The sequence below is a fragment of the Tenrec ecaudatus genome, chromosome 5 (genome assembly GCF_050624435.1).
Source record: "Tenrec ecaudatus isolate mTenEca1 chromosome 5, mTenEca1.hap1, whole genome shotgun sequence".
In the NCBI taxonomy this organism is placed as follows: Eukaryota; Metazoa; Chordata; class Mammalia; order Afrosoricida; family Tenrecidae; genus Tenrec; species Tenrec ecaudatus.
In genome coordinates, this window is record NC_134534.1 from 127,500,310 (window position 1) to 127,515,674 (window position 15,365).

Here is a 15,365-nt window from a genome sequence, read left to right on the forward strand (position 1 = left end):
TTGTTATTTGTTTCTTGTTTGCGTTTTGTATGACTTTCGGGATATAAATTTCAAGATTGGTAAATCTATAACTAGATAGTAACTAGATTAATAATTGTCTAGGGGCACGGCATGGGGTAGGGAGAGAAATGGTGAGCTATCAACAATAAGCATGAAAAAGAAGAAAATGTTCTGAAATTAAGTGTGTTAATAATTGTACAATTCTTTTTATTATGACTAAGTTATATGATATGTGAAGTATACACCAGTAAAACTTTTTAAAAATAACATTATTCTGGCACAATGATAGATACAGAGACCAATGAAATAAAACAGAGATCCCAGAAATAAATACATCCTCTTGAAAACTACTATTTTTTTTTACAGAAGGCAAAAATAGTTAAATGAGGAGTAGTCAGTCTCATCAACAAATGCTGCTGTGAAAGATGGGTTTCCATTTACAGAATGGAACAGGGCCCATACTTCATTCCGTACACGAAGATGAACTCAAGATGGATGTAAAAGCTAACTAGTAAACCTTAAGGACAATAGAGATCATCAATGAAAATATAGGAATAAACTTAGAGGCTATAAAACATACACACAGAAATAGAATGTCCTAAAACAAGAAATTCATGTACATACAAAGACCAAAAGTGTAAGAAGTATCCACAGATGGGGGAAATTGGCAATGCTATATCTGACAAGGAACTCATCTCTAAAATTTATATAAAACTACAGTAACTCAACAGGAAAAAAGATGAATAATCCAAGTAGGCAGAGAACGTGGATATAAAGCTCAACAGAGAATAACACATCCAGGTGGCGACAAACATATGAGGAAATGCTTGAGATCATTAGCCGCTGAGAGATGCAAAGCCAAGCAAGGATGAGATAGCACTTCACCCAACACTAACAGGAAAGTTAAAAAACACACAGAGAAAATAAGCACTTGGGGCTTCCCCGAGCAACTGAGAATTGAAATATGATCCAGCAATCTCTCTAGTGGGTACATAGTCTAAAGAAATAAGGAACAGAATATGAACAGTTATGAAAACACTCATGTTCATGGCAGCACCGTTCACAATAGCAAGAAGATGGAAACCATCTAAATGTCTACTCATAAAAGAATGGATAAAAAACTCATACACTCACTGAAATATTATGCAACATTAAAGTATGATGGTGAAACACATGGCATGTACGTACTGGAAGGACATTATGCTGAGTGAAGTTAGACAGTCACTGAAGGACAAATATTGTTTGAGGCCATTGTTTTTTTTAATCAAGAAAAAGGTTTTCATATGAGAAAAAAACAAAACTGTGTCTAGTTTACTAGGGGGTGGAAGGATAAGCAAAGTTCAAATTTAGATGTTAGACAAGTATTTGTTATCGTAAAGGTGAAGATAATATTCTACAAGAGGGAGGTGGTGGTAGTTACATAATTTCATGTCAACTTGAAGATATATAATAGTGTAGGGCTCAAATCTAGACTGTCAATCATGTCACACAGTCTGATGATGCCTCCTTGTGGGCATGACCTTCTCATAAGGAGGGCCCTGAGAACCTCCCCCTTTCTCTCTGGCTCCACCTTTCTGCTGGCAGACCTGGGTTGCAGCGAACCCTGTAATTTGATCATTGCCATTGGATCCTGTGATCTTCCTGCATTCTGCATTATTGCATGTGGCTCATGGTTCTGAAATGGGGCTTAAGGACTAGGACTGGATTTATAGACAAAAATCAGACTTATTGACTTGATCTGAACTGGGCTTGGATGTTTGTTTAATGTAGAATAACTTCTTGATATAAAGCTTTCTCTTACACATATGTGAGAGTCACTGGATTTGTTTCTGTACTCAATCCAAGCTCACACAGCCATTGAGAGATTTGATAAATTGTTCAAGTTGTTGAATCCAAAAATTATGGTTCCATAAGTAAATATCCACCTAATTCACAATAAAAAAGTTTTGCTTTTTAAAGAACAGAACATTATTACAAGAAATCAAAAGGGACCTAACACAAGTGGAAGAATATCCCAAGCACATAGATCAGAAAACTCAATATTGTAAAGATGACAATTCTACCTAAGGCGCTATTCTAAATTCAACGCAATCCTAGTACAAATTCCAAATGCAAAGCACCAATTTTCAAAGAAATGGAAAAACTGGCTACCAACTTCATATGGAAAGAGTAGAAGCCCAGAATTAGCAAAGAACTCCTCAAGAAGAACAACTAAGTAACCTGACTTTAAAACTTATTATACAGCCACAGTTGGCAAAACAGCATGGTACTGGTATAATGAAAGATGCTTGGACCTATAGATAAGAACAGAAAATCCAGAAATAAAAACAGCAGCATACAGACAACTGACCTCTGACAAAGGTCCAAAAAATATGAAATGGGAAGCAGATACCTTTTTCAACAAATGGCACTGGAAAACCAGGATTAACAGCCTACAGAAGAATGAAACAAGAGGCTTACCTCACTCCATGCATGAGAATAAGTTCAAGGTGTATCACAGACCTAGAAGTAAAACCCAAAACTACCAGGATCATCAATGAGAAAATTGGGACAAAGCTAATAACCTTAGCAAAGGAATACAGAGGCTATCAGAAATAAGGATGAATAAACACCCAGAGGAAGATAAAATATATGAGTGGGACCTACTAAAGATAAAACACTTGTGTACATCAAAAGACTTTATCAGGAGAATCATAAGAAAGCCCACAGACAGGGAAGAGATATTTAGTAATGACATAACAGACAAAGAGCTTATTACTAAAATCTTAGAATTTTTTTTAGTCATTTTATTGGGGGCTCGTACAACTCTTATCACAATCCATACAAACATCCATTGTGTCAAACACATCTGTACATTTGTTGCCATCATCATTCTCAAAACATTTTATTTCTACTTGAGCCCTTGGTATCAGCTCCACATTTTCCCCTCCCTCTCCGCCCCTCCTCCCTCATGAACCCTTGATAATTATTATTCTTTATTATTATTTTGTCATGTCTTACACTGTCCAACATCTCCCCTCACCCACTTATCTGTTGTCCATCCCCCAGGGAGGGAGTTATATGTAGATCCTTGTGATCAGTTCCCCCCTTCTACCCCTTCACCTTCCCCTCCTGGTATTGCTACTCTCATTATTGGTCCTGAGGGATTTATCTGTCCTGGATTCCCTGTGTTTCCATTTCCTATCTGTACCAGTGTACATCCCTGGTCTAGCCGAATTTGTAAGGTAGAAGTGGGATCATGATAGTGTGAAGGAGGAAGCATTAAAGAACTAGAGGAAAGTTGTATGTTTCATCAGTGTAATACTGCACCCTGACTGGCTCATCTCCTCCCCTTGACCCTTCTGTAAATGGATACCCAGTTGCCAAAGATGGACTTTGGGTCTCTACTCTGCCCTCCCTCTCATTCACATTGTTATGATTTTTTGTTCTCTGATACCTGATACCTGAGCCTATCGACACCTCATGATCACATGGTCTGGTGTGCTTCTTCCATGTGGGCTTTGTTGCTTCTCAGTTAGATGGCCACTTGTTTATCCTCAAGACTTTAAAACCCCAGATGTTATATCTTTTTGATAGCCAGGCACCATCAACTTTCTTCACCACATTTATTTATGCACCCGCGTTGTCTTCAGCTATCATGTCAGGAAGGTGAGCATCATGGAATTCCAGTTTAATAGAACAAAGTGTTCTTGTGTTGAGGGAGTACTTGAGTGGAGGCCCAATGTTCATCTGATACCTTAATACTAAACCTATAAATATATGCACATAGATCTATTTCCCCATCATATATAAATATATTTACATATATGGATGCCTGTAATTAGAGCTCTATACATGCTCTTTGCCTCCTAGTTCTTTCCCCCTATTTACTTTTCTATTGTCCCACTATCATGTTCAGCCTTTATTTGGGTTTCAGTAATTCCTCTTGGTTACATTGCCCTTGATCAAGCCCTACCAGGAAATCTTGGAAATTTACAACAAGGAAAAATTGAACAGCCCACTGAGGAGGTGAGCAAAAGACTTGAACCACAGTATCATAAAGGAGGAAAGCTGAAGGGCCAATAAACATTTGAGAAAATGTTCCCGATCCTTAGCCATCCAGGAAATGTGAATCAAAACAACTCTGAGATACTACCGACCACCACAAAGATACCCCAATCGAAAAGGCAGAAAACAACAAATGCTAGAGGGGGTGTGGTGAGACAGGAACTCTTACTCACTGTCGGTGGTCTTGTAGATATGTACAGCCACTATGGAAAGCAAATTGGCTTTACCTAAAACAGATGGAAATTAAGCCACCACATAATTCAGCAATTCCACTACTAGGCATTTACTCAAAGGAAATAAGAAATAGTCCACAACCAGACATCTGCTCTCCAATGTTCATTGATGTACAGTTCACAGTTCACAATTGCAAAAACTTGGAAACAGCCTAAATTTCCATGAATAGACAATGGATAAAGAATTTCTGGTACATACACACAATGGAATAATATGCATCCCTAAAAAACAGCAATGAAACGGCAAAGCACCCCATCGCATGGAAAGATCTGAAGGAGAATGCGCTGAGTTAAGTTAGACAAGCACAAAGCATCAAGTTCAACATGAGTGCACTGAGGTAAGTTCAAACAGCCGAATGGGCAAAAGGGAAAACACACACAATGCACAATCCCTGGACTGAGGACCAGATATTCTGGCATGAGCCAAACCAGAACCAAGAGTCACCAGATGCTGAAAGGCATGTCCACCACCACCACCACCCAACCCTTTCATATCCTTTTAAGGCCCAAAGAGGTGTGGGAGAAGAATAATGATGACAATGAGGGGGGTGGCGGTCAGGGCAATAACCCACCCAAGGGCGGGGGTCTTGTTTATATTTCCACAGGAAAGAGAGAGCAAGAGTGGATCCCATTCCAGTGTACCAATTCCTGAGGGTAACGTTACTGCTCAGAGAAGCTCATTCCCAGAGATGACCTCAGGGCCGTTATCAGTTCAAGATGTGGTGTTCTCTCCCTTGATGGCAGTGCCGCAGGAGGGAGCTCTGAAGACAGAGTTCGGGGAGAGCTGTCAGTCTGACCTGCCCACCTGGTGTCAAACCAAGATGAATGTGCAACCGGCCAGTGATGCGGGTGAAATCACGAAATCCCCAAAGAATTCCAAGTATAGTTTTCTGATGTGGGGGGCAGCACTTGGCACCCCATCTCAACTGGATGTGGATTACTCACAAGGGGTCCACACTGGGGGTTGGTCACTAGATCACTCTATTCCTGATTGCTGGGATAACTATGTAGACTTATGAGGATGCTCACCTTCCAGACATGATTACTGAAGACTAAAAGGATGTATGAGGGGTTAAGTAAGAGGAACCTGGGACAGGTAATCATGAAAGTAATAGGAACTGGAATGATGGCCTCTAACATGTCCTGTCCTTTCTTTAAACATAGAGTATTTATCTGCTCTGTTATTTTTCTTATCAGACTTGTGACTATGTGTATGTTGTATTGGTAGTTATCTATACAAGTAATCCAGGACAGGGAACTTTACGGAGACAGGAACTGATACTTACTGGGGGGCGTGGGAGGAAGGGAGTAGGAACCCAATAACGATGGGTACAAAAGAATAGTAAGTGTTCTAAAATTGACATCAGTGAGTGGGTAGCTTTTCTTGACATATTTGAACAACTGAATTCTATATGAGAGGAATTATTGAAATGTGAACAATGAGTAAACATAACTGTGGAGTAGAAGGGGGAAAATATGTGGTGTGTGTGTGTGTGTGTGTGTGTGTGTGTGTGTGTGTGTGTGTCAGGGAAGCAGATGGACTTTGGGCTTCTACTTAAACCCTGCCTCAGTACAAGAACTCTTTGTTCTAATAATGTGGTATTTTATGATGCTCACCTTCCTGACATGATCACTGAAAACAAAATGGGTGTGTAAGCAAATTTGATGAAGAAAGCTGATGGTGCCTAGCTATCAAAAGATAGGAGTCTTAAAAGCCTGTAATTAAACAAGCTGCCATCTAGCAGGAAAGCAACAAAGTCCACATGGAAGAAGCACATCTGCCTGTGTGATCATGAGGTGTTGATAGGAAGAGGTATCAGAAGTTCAAAAAACACGTAACCAACTCAATATCAAGGGCATGATGCACTAGAGATCAAAGCTCACCTGCAAGATAATTGGACAGTCCTTCTCAGAAGGGCCTCATGGAAAGGATAACAAATCCAGGGAAAGGCATGGTACTGATGAACCACATAATTATCTGTTAGTTCTTTAATATTTCTTCCCCTTACTAAGAAGATACCATTTGTGTTACTTCATTAAACATGTTAGATTTGCATATGTTCACTTGTATATTTAGAATTGTTTGGTACATGAAAGTCAAGATAGATAACCCTGCAGAAAATGTAATAGGAGTAATGGTTCCCTGAAGGTGCAGGAAGAGAGGGGGAGAGTAAAGGTGGGAGAATGGGAAGCTGATGGCATTGAACAACAGAATTACATATTAATTGATATATTGGATTGTGTAAAATGTCTATAAAACTAATATAAGAAAAAATAAATAAGAAAAAAAGTTGGAAGGAGAAAAGATCAAATGGATATCAGAAGAGACCCTGAACCTAGCAAGTGGAAGAGATGATGAAAATAGCCAAACAGAAAGTTTCAAAGGGCTGTTCAAGAAGACAAAGTAAAGCATTATAATGAAATGTACAAAGACTTGGTATTAGAAAAGAAAGCCAGAAGGGGAGAGCACCCACAGCATATTATAAGCTGAAAGATAGAAAAAGTCAAGCCTCAAGATTCAATACTGAAGGATTTTATAGGCAAACTATTAAACCATGCAGGAAGAGAAGATGAAATGAATGCACAGTCACTGTAACAAAAGGAGTGGGTTGATACGCCACCGTTTCTAAAGTTAGCATGTGATCAAGTGCCATTGGTGTTAAAGAGAAATTCTCAAGCTTTAATGAAGGCATTAGTGAAAAATAAGGCTCCAAATATTGACAGCATACCAACTGAAATGTTTCAAAAACGTGACGTAACCCTGGAAGCACTATATAGTCAATGCCAAAAAATTTGAGAGATCTATATGGTCAACTGCCTGAAAGAGAGTCATATTTGTGCCCAAAATATGTGGCCAAATAGAATACAGAAATTGTTGAAGGGTATAATTAACATCACAAGTAAAATATTGCTAAAGGCAACTCAAAAAGTTTTGCAGCACTCCAGCAACAGGGTTGTGGTAGTTATATAACAGTCTATCAATTTGAGAGGAGCAAGAGTGAAGGGGTGGAGTCTAGCCTGTCAATCAGGTCTTAGGCAATGAGGCCTCTGTGTGGGCCTGGCCTTCTCTCTGGAGTATCCTCCTTGGAGGAGGGTCTCTCTCTCTCTCTCTCTCTCTCTCTCTCTCTCTCTCTCTCTCTCTCTCTCTCTCTCTCTCTCTCTCTCTCTCTCTCTCTCTCTCTTCCCTCCCTGGGAGACACTGAACTAACCAGACACCTGGAACTGTGCTAGTGCCCTGAGCTAGAGGAGCCATAAGAAGACTCCTGCCAGCGCTGAGATGCTTACAAAATATCCCTTCAAGAAACTGAAAGGAATTTGCACACATGGAGCAAGTTACCGCGTTCCTGCATAGGCAGACTAAATACTACTATTGCAGAATGCCGATGCTACCATTGTAGTTTTCTTTGTATAAGCCTCAGCCATAAGGGCTCCGGCTTCTGTTGTGTGGCTAAGTCCAAGGGGTCGCCCCTGTCTTTCAAGCTCCATATTTCATTTGCTCCTTTGCCTTTGCCTTCTTCATTTTATTGTGCCTAATAAAAACAGAGAGGTTATTTTACTATTTAATAATTTCTAAGATCAAAGGAAGTTACATAGTCATTTCTGCTCTTATTAATTAGCCTTTTCTTTCTGAAATTAGTTTTCTGGTGATGTTCTGACCAGATAAATGTAATGTCATTTATTTCTTTCCATTAAAGTCTTAGTGGATTCAACTTTTAATTTATTCTTGAATTTTAAACACGGGGAAAAACAAGAGTGTAAGTTAAAATAGACAGGCTTAAGAGGAGAGATGAGCATCTTTAACTTCTTTTACCCTCATCTATTTTTTTAACCATGTACCCCATACAAGCACTAAAGGATCATCCATTGTGCTATCTGTCGTTGATGCTTGATGGTCAGGTGAGATAGTGAAATAGCAAAATATGTAACACGTTTCTGGAGTCCTTGGGTGATACAAATGGTTAACATGCTCAGCTGCTAATCGAGAAGTTGAAAGTTCAAGTCCACCCAAAGGCATCTTGGAAGAAAGGGCTGGTGATCTAATTCTGAAAAAGTAGCCAATGAAAACTCTATTGGAACTGGTTGAGTTCTCATACACAAGAGTCTCTGTTAGCAGAGTTGATTAGAACAGGGGTTGGAAAAATTTTGAGATGGAAAAGGCAATCCTATCCCTCAAAACAATTTACAATTTATTTGAGAGCCATAAGTATATTTTACAAACAAATGAAATCACCATTATCTGAATGCTATCTTTAGCATTTTTTCCAGTTTTCTTTCAATAGCCCATGTACATACTATGAACTGCAGTTTGCCAACCCCTGCACTAGACCATAGGCTCCCAAACTTATTGGGCCACCCCCCCCCCACTTTTCAACAAAAATAATTTTACTCAGTGCCCCCCTGACAATTAAAAACTTTTGCATAACAACCCATAATCTAGGATAAAGTGTAGGCATCTGCTTTGCAGTATCCTCCAGAGGGCAGTTTCTTCTACTTTGGGGAACATTGGACTGGATGGTAGGTAACTGGTACTGATGGTTTTTAAATCTAGAGTCAAATTATTCTCATGAAGTTTCTCATATTTACTGTAGATGTTTCCATTTTGGCCATCTTAAAATTTGAATTTGGTTTGCATTATCATAGAGGCATGACTCCCTCAGAAATAAATGTCCATAGAGGCTGCCAGACACGTCACACTTCGCATAGGGACTACTGTACTTGGCAATTCCAGTTGCAGTGGGAGCCGTGGAATGGCACCATCACAACAAGCAAATGTGAGCGGTCATTTTGCTCGTCTGATTCTGAGTAACACCTTGCCGGGCACGTTCATCAAAGTAGGTGCAATTGTTATCTTATTTCAGAAGAAGAATGCTTTGCTGTTTGTTAAACCAGGCTGGCAGGCCGAGCCATGTGTAAAGGGAAGGTGACTTTGATTCTATTAGGTTACCTGCCAATTAGGAATTAAAGTGAATAAAGTTTTCAGGTCGGGGTGAAAAAAATGATGCACTGTACATGAACATGAAAGTTGTCTTGAGTTGTTTGGGGTTAGGTGTTTGTGTAGTTAAACAGAATGCTTGAACGTTTTGAGAGCATCAAGTGATACCATCAAGCAAATATTTGTAAGAAAACAGCAACAGACCCTTTCGCCAGGACTTGAAAGGTTGCTAGGCTGGTGTTGTGTTCCTGGGAGCTAAAGGCTCCGGTCCAACCAGGGCGGGAACCTCCCAGTTCGAGACACCAACTCCTCTGGGAAAATGCTCGCAGCTACACACATGGGCACACCTTGTCTTTCCCTTTGATTTTTTCCCCTGTCTTTATAACCACAGTTTTGATTAATGGCATACATATTGATGTGTGGCTGAGAGGTATGGATGCTTCTCTGCCGGCGTTGAGAAGGCTAGATAAAGGTGGCAAACCAAATCTAATTAGTCCACTTGAAGGGCCTGAGCCTGCAAAGCCTATCTTTCCTGGCCCCTTCCCTTTGGCAGTCTGACATCACGTGTGGTCCCTTCTGGTGTCTTAAATCTTCATTCTTCATCGCTTATTTAAAACCTGACTGCATGGTGTGCATGTGGAAGTGCTTGGGGAGAAGGCCATTCATGTTTTCAGACTACTTTGAAATGTGTAAAAAAACACAGTGGGTTGATGGATGACTAGAGGATGGGGAGATGTTTAATCTAGTAAGATATATGGTAGAATCGACAAAGTAAGCACATAGGTGTTCAATGAAAATTCAACTTTTACATGCAAATTTTCCCTTTTTAATAATAAAATTTTGAGGTGGGGGCAGGGGGGATAGATTTCCATTAAATAAGAGTGTCTCAGATTAAACCCATGATCTAGGTGTGAGGTGACTTTTTCTTTTTGATACAAGAGAAATACAACATCCTTTGCTTTTGCAAAACAGCTGAGAAACAGCAGAAAATTCTTATTAGAAATATAAACACCCCCCTTTTTTGTTCCATAGTAGCTAACATGCTTTCTTTAGTAGAAGACACATTTCTGATTTGTGACCTTGATACAGCCACATTTGTACTCTTTATAAAACTCAAGTCTTATAAAACCACAGGATATTCACCAGCCAAACCAAACCTACTGTCACCAAGTCGGTCTGACTCACAGTGATACCATGTAGGCTTTCAGAGAATGTACGTCTTTACAAGGCCCTCATCTTTCTCCAGTGGAGCGGCTGGTGGGTTTGAACCTCGGACCTTGAGGTTAACAGTCCAATGCTTATTTGAAAATACCATGAGGACTCCTTACTTATCTTTCAATTCTATCAGGTAAAATATAGATACAATACACCAATTTCCACCCTCTTAAACATTCTTTATGATACATTTTAGTCACTGGTATGAATCATTGCTCAGAGAAGCAGCGCTGCCTAAACTGTGGTGCAATTTGATGTAATTTGATAGTCAACCTTCTTGATTTCCAGAATAAAGGATTTTATAAGCAAAAACAGTAGGCTGCTTATGATTTTGTTGATCAAGGGAAATTTTCTGAGCAAACATCCAATAAGTTGTTGACTCACCTGGGGTCTTCCTACCTCATAATGGCATTGCCAGACACGGTCATGTTAGCTCCTACCTCTGCACCCTGACGGTAGTGCTGGGATCCCCTGTGCCATATCAACCTTTATGTTAAAGACGGGAACTGGGTCCTCAACCAGGGAACCTTTGGTGTCATGCCATACATGAGTTTCTGCCCTCCAAACACAGGTTCCAACGTCAGATCTACCTGATTAACCCATGCCAAGTACTGTAGTTCCTGGTTGGATGGTAAGATCAATCTTCAACCCATTATACTGAGTTGAAGCCTCTGGGTTTGAAGTAAACTCAAGATAAAAGGTGCATTGATTGGCATGTTATAGCCATTGGCTTTAGCTACTGCTTTGGCCTGGAAGCCAGCATGTGTCTATCAAAGAAAGGGTCCTGGCCTTGCTGCTCTCAGAGACTCTACCACAGAGTGACCAAAGGTGATGCTGGGAACAAAATGTCCATCTATGCCATCCAGATGCTGATAATTCGTCCCAGCGTCCTGCATCTAGAGACACTTGTTCCCTAATTTGCCAGCTGAAACAAACAACAGCACCCACTAAAAATCAAATTACTGCCATCGAGTCAATGACAACTCACAATGACCCAATAGAACAGGGTAGCACTGCCTCTGGGAATTTCTGAGACGGTAGCTCTTTCCTGGGGTATAAAGCCTTGTCTTTTCCCCTGGGAGAAACTGGTGATTCCAAACTGCTGGCCTTACAGTTAGCGGTGCAACTTGACACCACAGGGCTCCCAAAATGACTCATGAGACGTCAAGGTCTTGCTTTGGAGGCAAACTCTGAGAGTTCTAGTTGCTTCAGAAGTTTGGGAGCTTTTCGGTCATTGCAAATTTCTTATTTTTCTGTCTTTAAATGGACATGGGTATTAATTAAAAACAAGGAATCTTGTTTCTGTGAAAGACTTAAGAATATGACTTAGGGAGCCCTGGTAGCATAGCGGCTAAGAAGATGGTTACTAACAAAAAGGTAGATGGTTGGAACCCCTGGATGCTCGCTGAGTAAAAGGTATGGCAGTCCGCCTCTGTAAGGATTACAGCCTGGGACACTGTACGGGACAGTTCTCCTCTCCTCTAGGGTCACTACGGGTTGGAATTGACTTGGTAGCGATAGGTTCTATGACATATAGAACACTGACATACAGAACAATGGCTTGTGCTTGAATACTAACCTAAGAGTTGGTGGTGTGAATCCACTAAGGGACACAATCAAAGCAAGGCCTGGCAATCTGCATCCAGAATGATTATAGCCAAGATGACCCTATGGTGTTGCCATGAGTCAGAATTGACTTGACATTATTGTGTGTGCATATATTGACTTAGAAAATAAACCTCTCTTGCCATTGCTTTCTTCCCACAATCCTCCTTCTCTCCTATAGAGTCATGATCCATCCAGATGGAAAACTGTATGTAAGCCAAGATAGCATTGAGCGTCTTAGTAGGATCGCGTTCTATTCATAACACATGTTAAATAATGAATTTTTATCACATGGTAAAGCTTGGAGTTCTTTACATGGTACTTGTGGTAGTGAGATGATTTTATGCCAACTTGAAGATGTCTAAAAGTGTAGCAGTGGAATCCAAGCTCTCAGTTGGGTCACAGCCTGATGCTGTCTCCTTGGAGGTGTGGCTTTCCTATAAGGAGGACCCTGGGAACATCTCTCTCTCTCTCTCTCTTCCTTCTTTCCTTCCTTCCTTCCTTCCTGCAGGGACCCAGTCACTAACCCTGAGAGCTGCCGGAGTTCTGCCACATTTCCACCGAGCTTGTGCCCACACAACTCTGTGCCCCCTGGCTGTGACCGTCTTGCAGTCCGCATCACTGCACGTGCCTGCATGGGCCTGATCAGGGCTGATGGACTAGCATTGGACTTGAAAGCTTGAGGTGGACTGGTTTCTTAGTACATCATCAGTTCTTGACTTAAAGCTCTTTATCATACAGGTGAATCTACTCCCCGTTTCATGGAGAAACTTTCGCAGGATTCCAATGGTATGTCATGCTTTGTGTAACTGATCTTCTATTGACCGATATTCGAGTTGTCTTAAAGGTGAGGGTACTTTAAGCAAGTCTACGGAGTCCTGGTGGTTCAGTGGATTAAACCTTGGGCTGCCACCTCGAATTTGTCAGCCACTGTGCAGAAGAAGGATGAGACTGTCCGCTCCTGTTAAGATTTACAGCCATGGACAAACTATGAGGCAATTCTGCTCTATCTTATAGGGTCACTATGACTCAGAATGGACTTAATGGCAGGGGGTTTTTAGAAGCAATATGGCAATGAGTTTACATAGATCCTGGAAATGTAATTAATGGTTTATCAATTATACATATTTAACAACAGATGCTCCTCTGCCAGGTTGAATCAACTTAAACAATCATCTCTGTTTTGCATACTACCCACAATCACACCACACTAGATGCTATCTGTCTTTTTAATTCATGCCAAACTGGTAAGTGAAAATTATTTTGTATGCATTTATTTTTCTTTGATTGCTAATGATTAAATGTTGGTTGTATTTAATTGTCTTTTGTATTTTTCTAGATTTGCCTGTTCATATATTTTAGCATTTTCTACAAGGTCACTTGAGCTTTTTTAATTTAAAAGACCCACTTAACACTGAAGAATGAAACATTAATTGGTAATAAAGGTTGCCAGAATTTTACTCCAAGTTGATTTTTGCCTTTTGATCTTGCTTCTTGTTTTTATATTTTTTTATGTGGAAGTTGGCCCATTTTCTAGAGGCAAATTGAGTATATTTTTCAGAACAGGACTGTGACCTTTTGTATGCTGGCATGGCCTGCTTGTCTAGTGGTCCCATTTTTTACCCCCAGGACTCCGTTAGGTCAAGATTCATATTCTCCTTTTCTCTGTGTTTCCTAATCACCAAGATCAGGGCCTATCAGACTAGAGGAGGGTTCAGATACTTGCTAAGTAAATAAAGAAGATTTTAACCCTTGTTGTTAATTTGAGAGTGTGTCCAGGGTGTGCCAAGAAGGCTGTAGCAGTTTTTGAGCAGCAGTTTCTAGTTTGGGATTTTAGGGCTACTTGGGTGGTTCCATCATACCGCACATGCTCTTCTCTTTGTGACTCAAGAGGGCTGCCCTGCTCCTGCCATCACAGCTACATCCTAACTACCAAGGAGACAGAGGGAGTGGCTAGGGAAGTGCTATACAGGCCTTTAAAAATTATAACCTGAATTGCGTGGAAAGCAAGCATGGGAGCCACATGTGATCTCTTATTTATTTATTCAATTGTCTGTTTGTTTGTTTAGTTATTTATTTATTTATTTGCCACATGCGATCTCTTATGACTTCCCTATTGCCATGAGGTAGAGATCAGACATGCTTCCCTCCTCCATTTTCTTTTCCTATTCTCATGACAACTGCACTCTACTTCTATGCTGGGTTCTGGAACTTATTGCAATCACGTCACGTGGAATTCACCCACAAAGCTCACACTTTTGGGGGTTTGGGAGGTTACTTTGAGAACTAAGGTGCACCTGACCCCAACTATGGTATTTTCAATCACCGCATATGCATGTGAAAGTTGGACATTGAATAAGGAAGACCAAAGGAGAATTGATGCATTTGAATTGTGGTGCTAGAGAAGAATGTTGACAATACCACGACCACCAACAAACAAAATCTGTCTTGAAAGAAGTGCAGTTAGAATGTCCCTTAGAAGGATGGTGAGACTTTATCTCATATGCTTTGGACATGTTGTCAGGAGAGACCAGTTGTTTTAGAGTAGCTGACAATCTGCTAAACTATTAAAGGAAGCAGTTCCCTACTATACCACAGAGATCATAGAGAAATATCTCTGCGTGCTCACGTGCTGTCTTTTGAATAAAGTAATCAAGAGGTAACAGAAATTACTTTCCTGGGGTCGCATAATTAGAACCACTCTGCCAGAATATTCTAGAAATGGAGCTGAAATCATATTCTATTTTAATATGGAGATTTCTTTTTATGTCATAGCAGAAAAGAATGGAATGAGGAAAAAGTAAATGATAAGGTGGTCATGACCAGTGGAGAATTCGAGTGGTCTATACTCACTCCTCAGGGAGTGAAAGTGGTGGGCCTGAAACCCCTGCTCTGATTCTGCCCCCTTCTGTGCCTCGACTATTCTAATCACGTGCCTGAGCTGCCTTAATGCAACATAAAATGCTTAAAGATTAGACTGGTAGAAATAAAGACAAAAGTACACATTAAAGAAGCAATGAGTAGAGTGTTTAAAATCGATAAAATGGCAAAAGAAGTTACATTTTTTAAATCTATTTTTTATGGCTTCACCTTGATGGTAAGAAATGAGAACTTACAGGCCATTCTATGAGCCAGAGTGTTTTAATAAAAGATTAGTCGGTTGTAGGATGTGCCGGGAACCCTTGTGGAGCAGTAGGTTTTGTGCTAGACGACTGAGCGCAAGATCAGCAGTTAGGACTTAGCAGCAGCTCTGACGGAGAGCGATGAGGTGGGCTTCTTTGTAAGTTTCTCAGTCGCTGAACAAATAGGAAATTACTGTGCCTCGGGATTGC

General features: G+C 40.5%; 1 pseudogene; it reads right to left on the bottom strand.

The window, feature by feature from the left end:
• Positions 1 to 10,766: 10,766 nt before the first annotated feature.
• On the bottom strand, positions 10,767 to 15,156 carry LOC142449247 (ribulose-phosphate 3-epimerase-like; annotated as a pseudogene).
• Positions 15,157 to 15,365: the final 209 nt, after the last annotated feature.